Source organism: Hirundo rustica, chromosome 19, assembly GCF_015227805.2.
Source record: "Hirundo rustica isolate bHirRus1 chromosome 19, bHirRus1.pri.v3, whole genome shotgun sequence".
NCBI classification, from domain to species: Eukaryota; Metazoa; Chordata; class Aves; order Passeriformes; family Hirundinidae; genus Hirundo; species Hirundo rustica.
The window spans coordinates 7,926,248-7,939,432 of NC_053468.1; the positions used below are offsets into that span (position 1 = coordinate 7,926,248).

The 13,185-nt window shown below is 55.6% G+C and overlaps 1 protein-coding gene across 9 annotated transcripts in view; it reads left to right on the forward strand.

Moving 5' to 3' along the window:
• The first annotated feature begins 3,415 nt into the window (after positions 1–3,415).
• The window catches only part of GTF2IRD1 (GTF2I repeat domain containing 1), a 68,945-nt gene continuing 59,175 nt past the window's right edge, over positions 3,416–13,185 (forward strand). For 7 of the 9 annotated variants that reach the window (XM_040082666.2, XM_040082671.2, XM_040082669.2 and 4 more), the window contains exon 1: positions 3,416–3,479. The gene's annotated coding sequence lies outside the window, so the exon portion shown is untranslated. Of the gene's footprint in view, positions 3,480–3,543; positions 3,598–4,744; positions 4,829–4,920; positions 4,953–13,185 lie in introns of those variants that run through there. The other 2 variants (XM_058423037.1, XM_040082675.2) reach the window with 2 other exon arrangements.

A 13,185-nucleotide genomic window follows, 5' to 3' on the forward strand; every position in this document is an offset into this window, starting at 1 on the left:
GCTTCTCCCAGCCCTGCTCTGGGTGATGCCAGCCCCCTGCAGCCACACTGATCACCAGAGACCTGCCTGGGAATATGAGTTGGAGGTAGGCTTCCAGAACCGTCCTGCTCTTTGATCTATAATTTAAAAACCATTTTGTTTTGTCTTGGTCGCTTTAACCAGCAATTTGCTACAGCAAAAGAACACAATACCCCTTCAGGAAGAAGAAATATACTCATTCTTTCAATTAAATTTCTCCTGACTTTACTAAAACTTTTCCCCTGTTCCCTCTTCTGAAGAAGCAGCTTTTCTCTCTCTCTCTCTTTTTTTTTTTAATTATATTTTTGTGATCTCCAATTCCACTGAGACAGAAGAAATCAGCATATCAGAGAAAACAACAATCCTTGTGATGCCCAGCAGTCATTAATTAACAAATTATATAAAAAAAAGAGTTCTGCAGATAGGATTGTTTCCTGGTGATGTTGCCTTTTCTTTTGCTGGCACTGTGACAAGGAAGTTCTTTATCGCTGAGATGGAGCAGATTAAACCATCCCTGTCGCACTGGACGGCTTTGTGCGGATCATTCTTTTGGTCCCCAAATTAAACATCCTGCCCCCATTTTCACCCTGTTGTGACAGGTTTCTTCCTTGATGGGAAAGAGATGCAAGAGCAGGTTGGAGCCATACCATCTGTCCCCCAGCTGGACCAGGTGTCCTTTTCATCAGCATCCACAGAGGGTGGGGGCTGAGCTCACCTGAGTGGATTCAGTTTCAGTGGAACATCTGTGGAACATCTGTAGTACCACCAGGTGCTCCACCTCCTCCCTGAAGTCCACAGCCCCAACCAGCAACAGTCCCAGGAGATGTCCTCAAGTGGTCCTGCTCTCCTTGCCACCATCTTCCCAGGCTTCTTCTCTAAATCCCAGGATTATTTTGGCCTCTCCCTGTCCCTCGCTCTCATATCCCAATGCCGGTAGGGGCAGGCTCTGCTGGGAGTTATTGGGGCTGTGCTCCCTGTTCATACACTGGTGACCAAAGGTGGCACCCATGGGTCTCCAACCTCATTTCCATTCATGGTCTCCGATGGTGAGGAGAAAAATGAGACCCCAAAGCCAGCTGTTACAGAGCCGTCCCCCAGTGCTCAGCATTCGGGTCCCAGACTTGGCACCAGCTCTGCTGCAACAAGGCAAAGGGCAGAAAAGTCCCCTGGGCTGTTGGAGCAAGCCAGCTGCTTGTCTTTGGCCAAAGAACCTTGGACTCTCTCTTTTGGCAAGGTCTGAGGGGCAGCACCCATTCACTGGATCCAAAGTGCTGCCTGCAGCCTATCTGCAGTGGGGATGAGTTGAACACACGCTGGGAGACACTTCATTCTCCCAGCACAGACACCATCACGTTCCTTTGATCCCTAAATGCTCCCTATAAATGCTGGCATTACCCTGACTCGAGGGTGGCTGCAGGCAGGAGCTCAGTGCTGCCCAAACCTTTGTCTGCTGCCATGGTCACTGTGGAGCCACGGTGCTTTGAGGGCACAGAGCAGGGGATGTGCACAACCACAGCACAGGGATGTTGCATCAAAATACACTTTTTTTTCCACCTTCTTTTTATTATCATGCAGATTTCCCCACTCAGGGGCCACAGGCTTGGGCGGGCAGTGTACCGGGGAAGTGACAGGGCACCAGCAAAAGCAGGACATGGAAATCTGCCTGTTCTGTGCAGGCAGCTCCCCCATACTGTTCTTGGTGACCTAGTTAAATTAATTTTGGTGGGTGGTTGTTTTTCTGGTGGGGTGCTGGCTCAAAGTTAATTAGCCAAAAGATGCCCTGGTTTCTTTCCTCACAGTAAGACCTGCCGTTTAATTTGTCAGCTAGTGTGTTCTCAGGCACCATTCGTGGTCCCAGGCACCACAGGTACGAGTTAGGGACTGCTCTGACCATCCCAGTGGGAGCTGCCTTGCCCTGAATATTCCTACTAGAAACCTATGGGGATTTGCTGGGCCCCTGTGAAGCCCTCAGCCTGTGGCTAAGAGTGCAATGTTTGCTGGATTTGATGACATGAGGAGTGACACATGAGGTGCTGGGTGCTTGCATGTTGCTCGACAGCACAGAAAATGCTCCTCCAGAGACGGCAAAGAGGGTGTTTCCTCTTAAAATGTTTTCTTCTCCTCGTGGCCCTGGAGAGGGCAGATAATGAAGCAGCTGCCTAACACATACTTCCAGGGAAAAGCATCAGTACTTCTAAAACTTCAGAGGTTAAAGCATTGTCAAGTTATTTTTAGTAGTTTTTCATTCATTTCAATTTGCCGTTTGTCAACGCGCAGCAAGGAACTCAGAAAAGCGTCGCTTACTCCTGGTGGGTGCCTTTCCCCACCCAAGCTATGCTGTGCTAAGCCAGGATGTGCAGGGACAGACTGAGCTGAGCCGAGCTGAGCTGAGCCGAGCTGAGCTGAGCCGAGCTGAGCTGAGCTGGGCCTCTGAAGCACCTCCACTAATGGAGACAAACTGAGAGAGCTGGGGTTGTTCAGCCTGGAGAAGGCTCTGGGGAGACCCTAGAGAACTTAGAGACTCTTCCAGTGCCTGAAGGGGCTCCATGAGAGCTGGAGAGGGATTTTGAACAAAGGCCAGGAGAGAAAGGACAACGGGGGATGGCTTCACATTGCCAGACGGCAGGGAAAAATTTCTTCCCTGTGAGGGTGTTGAGGCACAGGGTGCCCAGAGAAGCTGTGGCTGCCCCATTCCTAGAAGCGCCCAAGGCCAGGTTGGATGGTGGCTTGGAGCGATCTGGTCTAGTGGAAGATGTCCCTGCGCATTGCAGGGGGGCTGGAGCAGGACAGTCTGTGAGGTCCCTTCCAACCCAACCCACGCCGTGACGCTACGATCCCACGCCACGCCGTGCCCCGACGCATCCCGCCGTGCCAAGAGGCGCCAATGCCCACGGTGCCATGTGGAACCCAGCCGTGCCAGCACCGACAGGTGGCGACTCGTCCCCGCGGCACCCCCGGACCAGCCGCGCCGGGGGCGCGCCCGCGTGGCCGGGGTGCGTCTTAGCGCGTCCCCGGCGCGGCGTGAAAGGACTTCGCGGAGCTCACCCCCGCCTTCACAAGCCCCCCCTCCCCGTTTTCGGGCTGGTTAATCCCGTGTGGAAAGGGCAGCCAATGGATGCGGCCGTTGCGCGGGGTTGGGATTAGCGGCGGGGCGAATGGCTGGCACTTTTACTGGGATTACAGAACAAAGAACTGCTCTCCCTGCCCGATTTGGGGCGGCGGGGGGGGGGGGAGGAGAAAAAAAAAAAACCAACCAAAACAACGCCCCCCCCCCCGGGCTTCTTCTCGTTCCTTCGGGCCCCTGTCGGGTCGTAGCGGCTCCGCCCGGGAAGCGGCGGGAGGCGGCGGGAGGCGGCTCCATCCCGGCCCCCGCCCGCCCGCTCCCGCCGCCCCCGCCGCTCCCGCCGCTCCCGCGCAGCCTCGCCGGGGGAGGCAGCAGCGCCGCGCCCCAACCGCCCGCGGTAAGGAAAAGTTTTGGCCTCCCCTCCCCTCCCCTCTTGCCGGGTCCCCTCTCCACCCCCGGTCGCGGCCCTGGGGGAGCGGCGGCCGGGGGGCGGACGGGGGGGGTGCGGGTGGTAGGTGCGATGGGGCGCAGCGCGGTGTTGGGGCTGGGGGAATGCCGGTAGGGCTGGGGTGGGGGGCGGAGGGCTGAGGGATGCGAGGGGGTATCGAGATTCGGGGGATGATTGGGAGCGTAAGGGCTGGAGGTGTGCAGGGGAGCGTTAGGGATCCCGGGGGAGGGTGGTGCGGAGGGATGCAGCGCAGGGCTCAGGGTGAGTGCTGGGAGATGCGGAGGGGCGGCGGGACCGCTGTAGGGGCGATCGGGCTGCGGGGGGCTAAACCGCGTCAAGGCGCGGGGGATGTCCGTGGGGCTGCTGGGGAGATGCTCGGGCTGCGGGGTTGGGGGGGGGCAGCAGGGCGGGGGGATTCTTTAGGGCTAAGGGGTGCTGGGGGTGGTGGGGCTGGGGGGTTCCGGGGGACATTAGGGCTGGAGGGGGTTGATAGGGCTGTGGGGGTGCAGTGTGGCATCAAGGCACGGGGGATGCTGGGGAGCAATAGGGTTGCTGGGGGGGATGATGGGGTTATTAGGGCTGGAGGGATGCTGAGGGAGGAATGCCAGGCTCAGGAGGGCAATAGGAATCCTGGGAGCTGATAGTGGTGGGGGTTGCTGCAGGGCAAAAGAGCTTGGGAGGAATTCTGGATGTATTAGGGTTGGGAAGGATATCCGAGATGTGTAGGGCTTGGAGATGCTGGGAATATTAGAGCTGATGGGGGTGTTGAGCTCACTGGGACTAGGGAGTCATTAGTGCTAGTGGGAGGAATGCTGGGGGTGATGATGGGCCTTGGGGTTGGGGGGATCCATGGGGGTGTGTGAAGGGATGCCAGGAAGCAGTGAGGCTGGGAGGGCTGTAGGAGCTGGGGGTGATAGCGCTGCAGAGGGGGGTGCCGGGAGCAGTAGAGCTGGGGGTTTGCTGGGAGTGTTGGATGGGGGGTGTCAGGCTGGCCCTCAGTGGGGTCCCATGTCCTGAAGGCACTTCTGGGACCACCACCTGCCCTGGCTGCCTTGAACCGTGCCAGGCAGGAAGGGGAGCTGGAAGCAGAGCGGGTGTGGGGATTGGCAGCAGTGCTGCTGGAAATAGAAACACGGTGTTGAGCTGATGAAGTGCTTGGGGCTTCGGCTGGACTGGTCACTGGCCTTGGCACTGTGGCCCACGGCCTGAAGGAGCAGGCATCCTCTGTGGGGCAAGTGGAGGATTTTCAGTGCCAAGGGATGACTGTGACAGGGAGAAAGTTGCTCCCTGAGGAGCAGGTGCCCTTGTCCTTCCAGCCTGTGGGGCTGGCAGTGGGTTTATCTGGGATAAGCTGCAACTTGGAGTGATCCTATTAATGCGTCTTGTGCAGGAGTGAGCCTTGGCCCCGGCGGTGCTGTGCAGGTAATCCTGGGTGTTTGTGGTGGGCTCTGGGCACTGCCGGGCTGGGGCACTTCGGGAGGTGATGGTGCCACTGAGCACCACGGCAGAGCCGTGGGACTGGGTGCTCTGGGCACTTTGGGGTTGGTCACCCAGCCTGCTGCCACTTCTGTCACCTGTCAGTGTGCAGGCTGTGGGCACTGGAACCGCCTGGGGACATCAGCATGTAGCCTTGCGTAACGGGAGCCCTCGGCTTCGGGGTGTCTGCTCTCCGTGCTGCTCCCACTGAAGGAGCTGTCGGAAGTGCTGCAGCTGGGGAACAATCTCGTGGACTATTTAATTCCACAGAGTCCCCAGCAATGCATCCAGACCCATTAAGCTGGTTGTTGCCCATGTGATCCCACAGAATTGAGTTCGGTGGGAACTGCCGCAGCAGTCGTTCAGAAATGAGAAAGCAGCGTGGAGAGCGGACACCCCGATGAGACCTGACCCTGCTGAGCCCAGGGGCTGGGTGCTGAAGGCCGTGTCCCAGGGGCTGGGTGCTGAAGGCCGTGTCCCAGGCCTGTGCTGCAGCCCCTGCAGGCAGAGCAGCAAGCCCTGGCACAGCAGCACGTGCTGCCACCGGAGCAATGTCAGCAGGGTCGCGTGTCAGGCTCGTGTGTCGGGGCAGCGTGGTTGTGTTGAGCACCCCTGGGTCCCCTGCTCTTTTCCCTTCAGCCTTGCAGAGCCGGAGTCCCTGTGACCTCCGCTGGCCGCTTAGGGACAGGGTGCCCTGCTCTGGGGCTGTGCCACTGGTTTTCCCGTGCACCCTGGCTCTCCAAGCTGGCATGGCCTCTCAAAGCCACATTTTTGGGGTGATGCCTGCCAGGGATGTATCGCCACTCTGTGGACAGGAGAAGGGATCGGGCAGCTGCCCTCACGTGGTGCTTGCAGAAGCCAAGGAATGATGCCAGGGATGTGCTGTGGTGGCCACCGCTGCCTGCTTCTGCTGTCCCTCCTGACGGTGCTTTCCCACCTCTGGAGGAACTGCTGGTGCTGCCACTGCTCGCTGCTCCTTCAGGTTTGCTAATGAGAAGCTGGGGCAGGTGAGCAGGAAGCTGCTCAAGGACATGTTTAGCAACCTGGCTCTGTGTGCCTGGGCGAGACACAGTGCCCTTACTGGCAGCCCAGCCCTTTCACAAGAACCTTGCATGTCGTTGCATGGGGCAGGAGGGGACAAGAAAGGTGGGCTTTGGGGCCAGCACAGAGGGTACAGCTCTGGCTGTCCCACGTGGCGTACATTGCATATAACTGGAGTGATCTTCTTAAAGGAAGGAGAAAAATACCAAACCCCCAAAGTCCCAGGGCAAAACACGACCTCTGGCTACTGGAGTTAATGGGGGATTCCCATCTGCTTCTCCCACAGGAAATAGCTCAGATTTTTTTTGGCAATTATCAATGCCCTGCGCTTCCTTCAGGAATTTTGTCAGCAGCACCCCAGCAGGCAGGCTGGAGGAATGCATGGGGACTCCAGGCAGATGTTTGCTGCAGGGCTGACCCCTGGCGTGGCGTGACCCATCTTGGGCAGTGGTGGCGGGGCATGGTTGTTCTGTGTGCTGCCAGCATCCATTTGCAGATGCCTGTGGTGAGTGCAGGTGTGGAAGAAGATGTGTGAATGGATCCTGCTGCTCCAGAATGCCTGGGCTGAGGTGCCAGTGGTATGTGATGGGAAGGGGAAGGGGGATGATGAGCGGGCGAGGGGCTGTGCTGTTGTTCTTGCTTTGCTCCTCCAGCCCCCGTGTGTGGCTGTGTTAGCACCTTACTGGTAATGACAAAACTTCTTCAGGGCTTTGAGGGGGGAGCAGAGGTTTGCCACCACCAGAGACCTTCTCCAGGACAGGCAGGAGGAGAGGAAAGGACCTACTGGGAGCCCCTCTCGAGATGGAGATAGCTCTCCATGGGCTAAATACATATTTATTGTCTCATTCATTGGGAAGAGCCCAGCTGGAAGTTATGGGGAAGGGCATCTGGTGTCCATCTGGATTGTGGCCAGAGCAGTGGGGCTGGGGGTAGAGAGCAGCCCCAGCTGGAGGTTTGCAGAGGAGGTGGCAGCTCTTTGCAGACTGGAGTGAAGCTTCCCAGGACTTTTCTCTGCCCTGTGGCAGCCCTGTCCCTTCACAGGGCATGTGCAGTTTACATTTCTTGAAACGTTGTCTTTAAAAAGCAGTCAAGAGCTTCAGGAAGCTGCAGTAGCCCCAGGTGGGCTTTAGGAGTGATGTCCGTGAGGATTTCTGTCTTGCCATTTTGATGCTTCATTTTCTTGGTGCAGCCCCCTTGGTTAAATTTGGTTCAATCCCGAGAGCAGTGAGCTGGCTGGGATGTTTCTGCCAGAGAGACCCCCCAAATCAGCTGGGGCGAGTGGGACCATCTCATGTCCCATTCTGGTCCAGGAGCTGCTGCCAAACACCACCTTAGGAACTTACCTGGAGCACAGCAAGGCTCTCCTTGCTGTGGCAGCAAGGGGAAGCATCCCTTGAGGTGGGACGCTGTGGAGAAAAGCACTGGGTGCGTGGATCCCCTCCTCTGTGCTGAGCAGCATTTACATTCATCCGTGCAAACGGCTTCTGTTGGAGTTCTCTGGCTTGTCTTGTCTCTGCTCTGTGCTGGTCTAGCTGGTTTTAGAAGATAATTAATCTCGGTGGAATGAGATGGGGACCAGCGAGGAGCATCACTGCTGCCCCACGGCCGTGCGGATGTCATCGTCCTTTGCCAGCCTGTCCCTCCTCAGAGCCAACCTCCACCTCTCTCATGAGGGCTGAGGTGTCCATCCTCATTTTCTTTCAATCTCTAACATCAAAAGGAGCAAGTGCCCGTGGGAAGGTTGGTGTGGACCCAGGATGGGTCCTGGAAATGGTGGTCATCTAATGCCCACCTGCGTGCCTGAGACTTCTGAGCCAGGAGATTGAAGAGACAAGCCCAGATACCTCCTGCCCATGGGTGACAGCCCCTGTGGGGTGTGCTGGGGTCTGGCAGTGCCCTGAGCCATCCAGGTGGATGCAAAGGCTTGTGGTGGGCACCACAGACCTGTTGTTGATCTGTTCCCACAGCCCCACAGGCAGACTAAAGCCTGGGAGCCCAGGGGGTGCTTTGAGGTGTAGATCCCTCTGGAGATGGCTGGGAAGAAAACCGGTAGGCAGGATGTTTTTAACCATTTTTAATTTTGGGGTAATTTCTTGAACGTTTTGGTGATGTGTGTGGGTGCTGGTCGCTGCCAGGGTTGTGTATCCTGCTTGGCTTGGATGTACCCTGGAGGAGAAACCTCCCCCTGCAATGGATGCACAGAGGTTGCACAGACCGTTGTGCTTCTGACAGAAAAACGTGGTGCCTGGGCTTTGATGGCCAGCAGCAGACTCTTCAGTCCCACTTCAAATCCTTGGATGAGGCAGGATGGATACATGGGATCCCAGCCATGGGTCGTGCCTGTGGCATGGCTGTATAGGAGCCCTTGGCGTCCCTTGCTAAAAAAAACCCAAACAAAACAAAAAGGCAAAAAAACTTCAAAATTTTTCAGCAGGTAGCTGTTGTTAGGAAGAGCTTAGAGGCTGTTGGTCTGGCTTAGGGATAACTTATAGAGTGGGTGTCTTCCAGAGCAAGATGGCACTGGAAAATGAAAACACTGCAGTGGGGGAGAAAGGTCTCCGTGGTTTTGTCTGGTTGCGGTGCTGGAAGATGCTTCACACACCTTTAAAGGGCTGAGTGCATCTCTGTGCCCGGTTTTTGGCAGAGATCACGCTCCATCTTTAGCTCCAGCTGTGCCTGTGTTGATGTGTCTCCTGCCTGGGAAGCCACCTGAGAGGTGACCTCGCCTTGAGGCGCTGGCTGCCAGGTTGCTCATTTGCGGCTGGGCTCCAGCCCGGTAGCAGCACCAGAGGATTGGCCCTGGGCAGTGGGGACGGCTCTGGCCATGGCACCACGCTGGAGGTGGCTCCCTGGAGGTGGGCAGAACTCCCACGCCGACAGGATGCACAGATGAAAGGGACAAACCCAGCCCTGCTGCTAATTAGCAGCAATCCTTGTGCCAGCCCCGTCCACCTCGGAAGGGCTCAGCGCCAGGCAGCGCGCGTGGCACGTCGGTGGCACGGTGGCACCAGGACTAGTGCCAGTAGGGCAGGGGCTGCCCTGCCCTGCCTGCCCACTGTCGGGGAATGCTGCAGGGTGCTGAAAGGTTCTGGATGAGGCTTGGGACAAGCTGCTGGTCCCTACCCTGCTGCAGGGCTGAGATCCCAAAGGGACGCTGGTGGCCAGCGTAGGGTTTTCCCTGGACGGATGCTGCTGCTTGGACTTTGACACGAGGTACCATAAAGGATGGGTTGCATTCATGGTAGGGTGGATACTGAGTCCAGTGGGATGGGTATTTTGGCTCATCTCCCCTCGTAGGATGGGGCTGTGCCCACTGTGGCTTTGGGATCTCTTTGAGGCTCCCACCAAAGCTGCCCTCCTTCCCACCGGGCTGGATTTCTGCTTGTTTCGCTGCAGCGTAGGAGACAGGGATGGAAAAACCTGTAGGAAAGGCAGGATTATGTCTCCCTAATTAGTAGGGGCCTGATTATCATTTCTTCCCAGAGCTCTGGTAATGATTAAATATGTGGGAATTATCTTTTATTATTTGTATTGCATTATTATTTAGGAGGCTGGGCCCCTGTTTGCTTGCAGACAGGCAATGACAGTCCTTGCCAGGAGGAACGCTGTCTCTGGCGTCCTGGTCGGGGTAGATTGGGGGTTGAGCTCTGTGTGCCCGTGGCATTACCCAAATTGCTACAGCAACTCCCCACCCCGGCACTTAAAAAGAATTTAAAGCATTGAATTGTATGTCTTTTTTGCTTGCGTGTGAGTCACATCTTTTAGTATGGGGAGAAAAAATTAGTGTATTACTGTGACCTCTAAAATCATGACTTACACAGAGATTTAAAATTGCATATATATATATATATGTATTTGGCACCAGGATTGTCAAGGCCCAGGCACTGGCCACTGCTTTTAGATGCTGTGGCTTTATTGTTGGAGGGCTACAATAAAGCAATCTTGTTAGGTAAACATAATGATGTTAGGAGCCACCATCTGCTGAAGGGCTGCTGCAGGGAGCAGTGGGAGCTGCCTGCTGCACTGCTGCTCCCCTGCTACTTCCTGCTGGCTGGTGTCAGATGTGTCCTAGGAGGAACACGAGTGGCTGGTATGGATGGAGAAAGGGCTTTTTCTTATGGCTTCTTCCCTGTTAATGGGCTGTTGAACCCTTCCAACTGGTGAGGACCAATTCCCGCTGGAGCGCTGGAGTGAGGCTGTTGGGGTGATGGTGGGGTCATTGGCAAGTTCCCCAAAAACTGGGCCACCACGTTGCTGAGCTGTGGAGACCCAGATGTGTGGGAATGCTCTGATCTGTGAGGACACCACGAGATGCCACCAGGTCCCTGGGTCCCACAGAATCATCCTTGCTCCCACCCGAGCACTGGGGCAACACCGTCCTGGTGGCAGCAGGGACCCCCACGCCCCACTGGGTGCAAACTTGCAATCACTGGCATGAAGGATTGCATTTGGTCAGCAAAATGTGTGAGGATCTTTGCTTGTTTAAAATGCCTTTGGGGTTTGGGTCTTAAATAAACATCCTGGTTGGGGTTTAGGTTGGAGGTTTTCATCCTGGGAAAGGCAGGCGTGGGGGGAAGGGAGCTGCATCAGTGCCCCGAGCCTGCATGCACCTTCTGACAAGGTTAAAAATTGGCTTCATTAGAAGAGGATCACTGGAAATAAATTGCTCTGCACCCTTTAGGGGAATAGTTGGGCTGTAATTTCATCTTGTCTTTCTAGGGAAAAATTCCCAGAAACCCTTTACGTGAAATTACAGCGTATTACCCTCAGCTAGAGTTTGGTATTTTTGTCCCCCAAAGTGTGTTTACCTCCATGCCCTCAGATGAAGTTCATCCAGGATCTTGAATCATGGAGTCATAGAATGGCCTGGGTTGGAAGGAACATTAAAAATCATCTTGTTCCAGCCCCTGCTGTGGGCAGGGACACCTTCCACTGTCCCAGGTCACTCCAAGCCGTGTCCAACCTGGTCTTGGACACTGCCAGGGGTCCAGGGACAGCCACAGCTGCTTTGGGCAGCCTGTCCCATCAAAGGTGAAGGATAAGCTGGGGTTCACTGCCCTACAGCTCCTTGGGAGATGCCAGGCTGGGGAAGGACCCTTATGAAACAGCACAGCCCAAGCAGAGTGCCCCGGTGCTGTTACTGCAGATCCACAGGCAGAGGCGAGTGGGTGGTGACCTTTACCAGGACATTAAACATTTATTACACCTGTCAGAAGTAGTGTCAGGCTGTTTTGGGGTTTTTTGTTTGTTTGTTTGTTTAAAATGAGAGGGGAGAAAAAAAAAACATTTAAGGGAGACAAGCATGAGTGGTGTCATGAGCTGATCTGCCTGATGCATCCCTTCCCAGATGAGCTCTCGGAGTGAAGACCTGGCTCTGGGACAGACGCAGCATCCTCCTGTGCCCTTCCCTCGGCTCCTTGCTGCATCCTGCTGCATCCATTGCCCCCACCTTCATCTCTGCCCCTCTAATACTTACTGGTTGGGTGGGCTCATTTTGCCCCCACCTATCTAAAGGTTTATTCCTTTGGAGGGTGGAAGGGTGAGATCAGCCCCACTTCTCACTGGTGCCGTCTTCCCACGGCCGCCCACCAGCTTTCCCCATGCCACCCGTCCGGCGATTATGTGCTCCCTTGAAAACTTCTTTGTTTCCCCACATTTTCTGTTGTAATTTATGTACAATACCACTGCTCATTGGAAAACAAGGTCTTTATCTCTGTGGGAATTACACCTGCAGAAATCCAGCCCTATTGCTGCCTGCACGAGGCTCTCCATGATCAAAGACTGCTCCAGCACCGCCGCTGTAATGTGAATATTTCCTCTATTTTCACATCTGGCTTAGTTCCACTCTGCACCTCACCTCAGTTCTCTCTGAACATCAGCTGCTCAGGTTGGGGCTTGAACCCCAATAAATCTCCCCCCCCAATTTATTTCTCTCTCTCCTAACAGCATAGAGTCCTTGAATATATTTTTTCTCGTTTGGGTTTTTCTTTTCCTTTTTTTTTTCCTTTTTTGCTGCAAGCAAGTTGCATGTTTGGGTGCGCCATGGACCTGATGTGGAGATGCCAGTGGACAGAGCAGAGAGCGTGTGTGTCCCTCAGGGCCAGGGGTGCCTGTGGTCAAGGCTGGCAGGGCACTCCTGGAAAGGGCTATTTTTAACTGCTGGGCTGCCATCGATGCGCTTGGGCACGTAGGCGTCCTTTATTATTTTAAACACCATCATTCAAAAATAACGTGGAATTGTCTCTGCTGTGGGGAGGTGCTGCTGTGGATGCTGCAGAATGCAGCTTTCACATGTCAGGGGGGTCTCACCCGTGTCCAGCTTTGCTGTGGCACTGTCCCCGTGGGGCGTGGAAGCTTTGCTGCCTGTTTGGCAGCTTGAGCTGGCGCTTTGCAAGACCAGAAGAGCAGCAGGGAAGGTGTGTCCTGTCAGGGCTGCAGGTGAGGAGAGCAGCAGGAGGGTGATTTTCTCCTAGTGCTGGTTGATGGCTTGCTCGTCTGCATGTGCTGCCCCGTGTCCCCATGGCCCCACACTCCCCCAAAACCCAAATGGCAGCCCCTGGTGCATGCAGCGTTGCTTGTCTGTGAGCCAGGACACGTTACTGGGGTCTCCCTCTTCTTCCTCCTCCCCATAACGCTGTTTGTGCCTGGGTCTGGTTCAGGGAGTGCCAAGCTGAGTCTGGACCCCCAGCGTGTGCTCCCTGCCCGAGAGCCGTTGTGATACCTGTGGAAAACCTTCCAGCAAGCACCATTCCTCCCAACCCCGTGCTGTGGGTGTGCCAACAGGGTTTCTGTCCTCCCCTCTTTACTAACCCACTTGTCCCTGGGATGCTAGGAAGGGCATTTAAACGCAGAACCTCCCTTCCCAGTATGGATTTTGCTTTCTGCTTCAGTCTGTGCAGTGCCACTGGTATTTGGAGTAGCTTAGAGGATGCTGTAGAGAGACAGGCTGACACTTTGGGGTGCTTTGTGTCCCCAGGAGCAAGGCCATGGACCTGGGGGCTGGGGGAGGTGTTCATGGGGATGGAGCAGTATCCCTCCTTGCAGGTGCTGATATCCAGGGGGTGGTGGTTTGGGGCTGTAAGAAGCACCCCTCGAAGATGCTGAGTGATCACACTCAGCTCCTGGGCAAAGCCTCTTC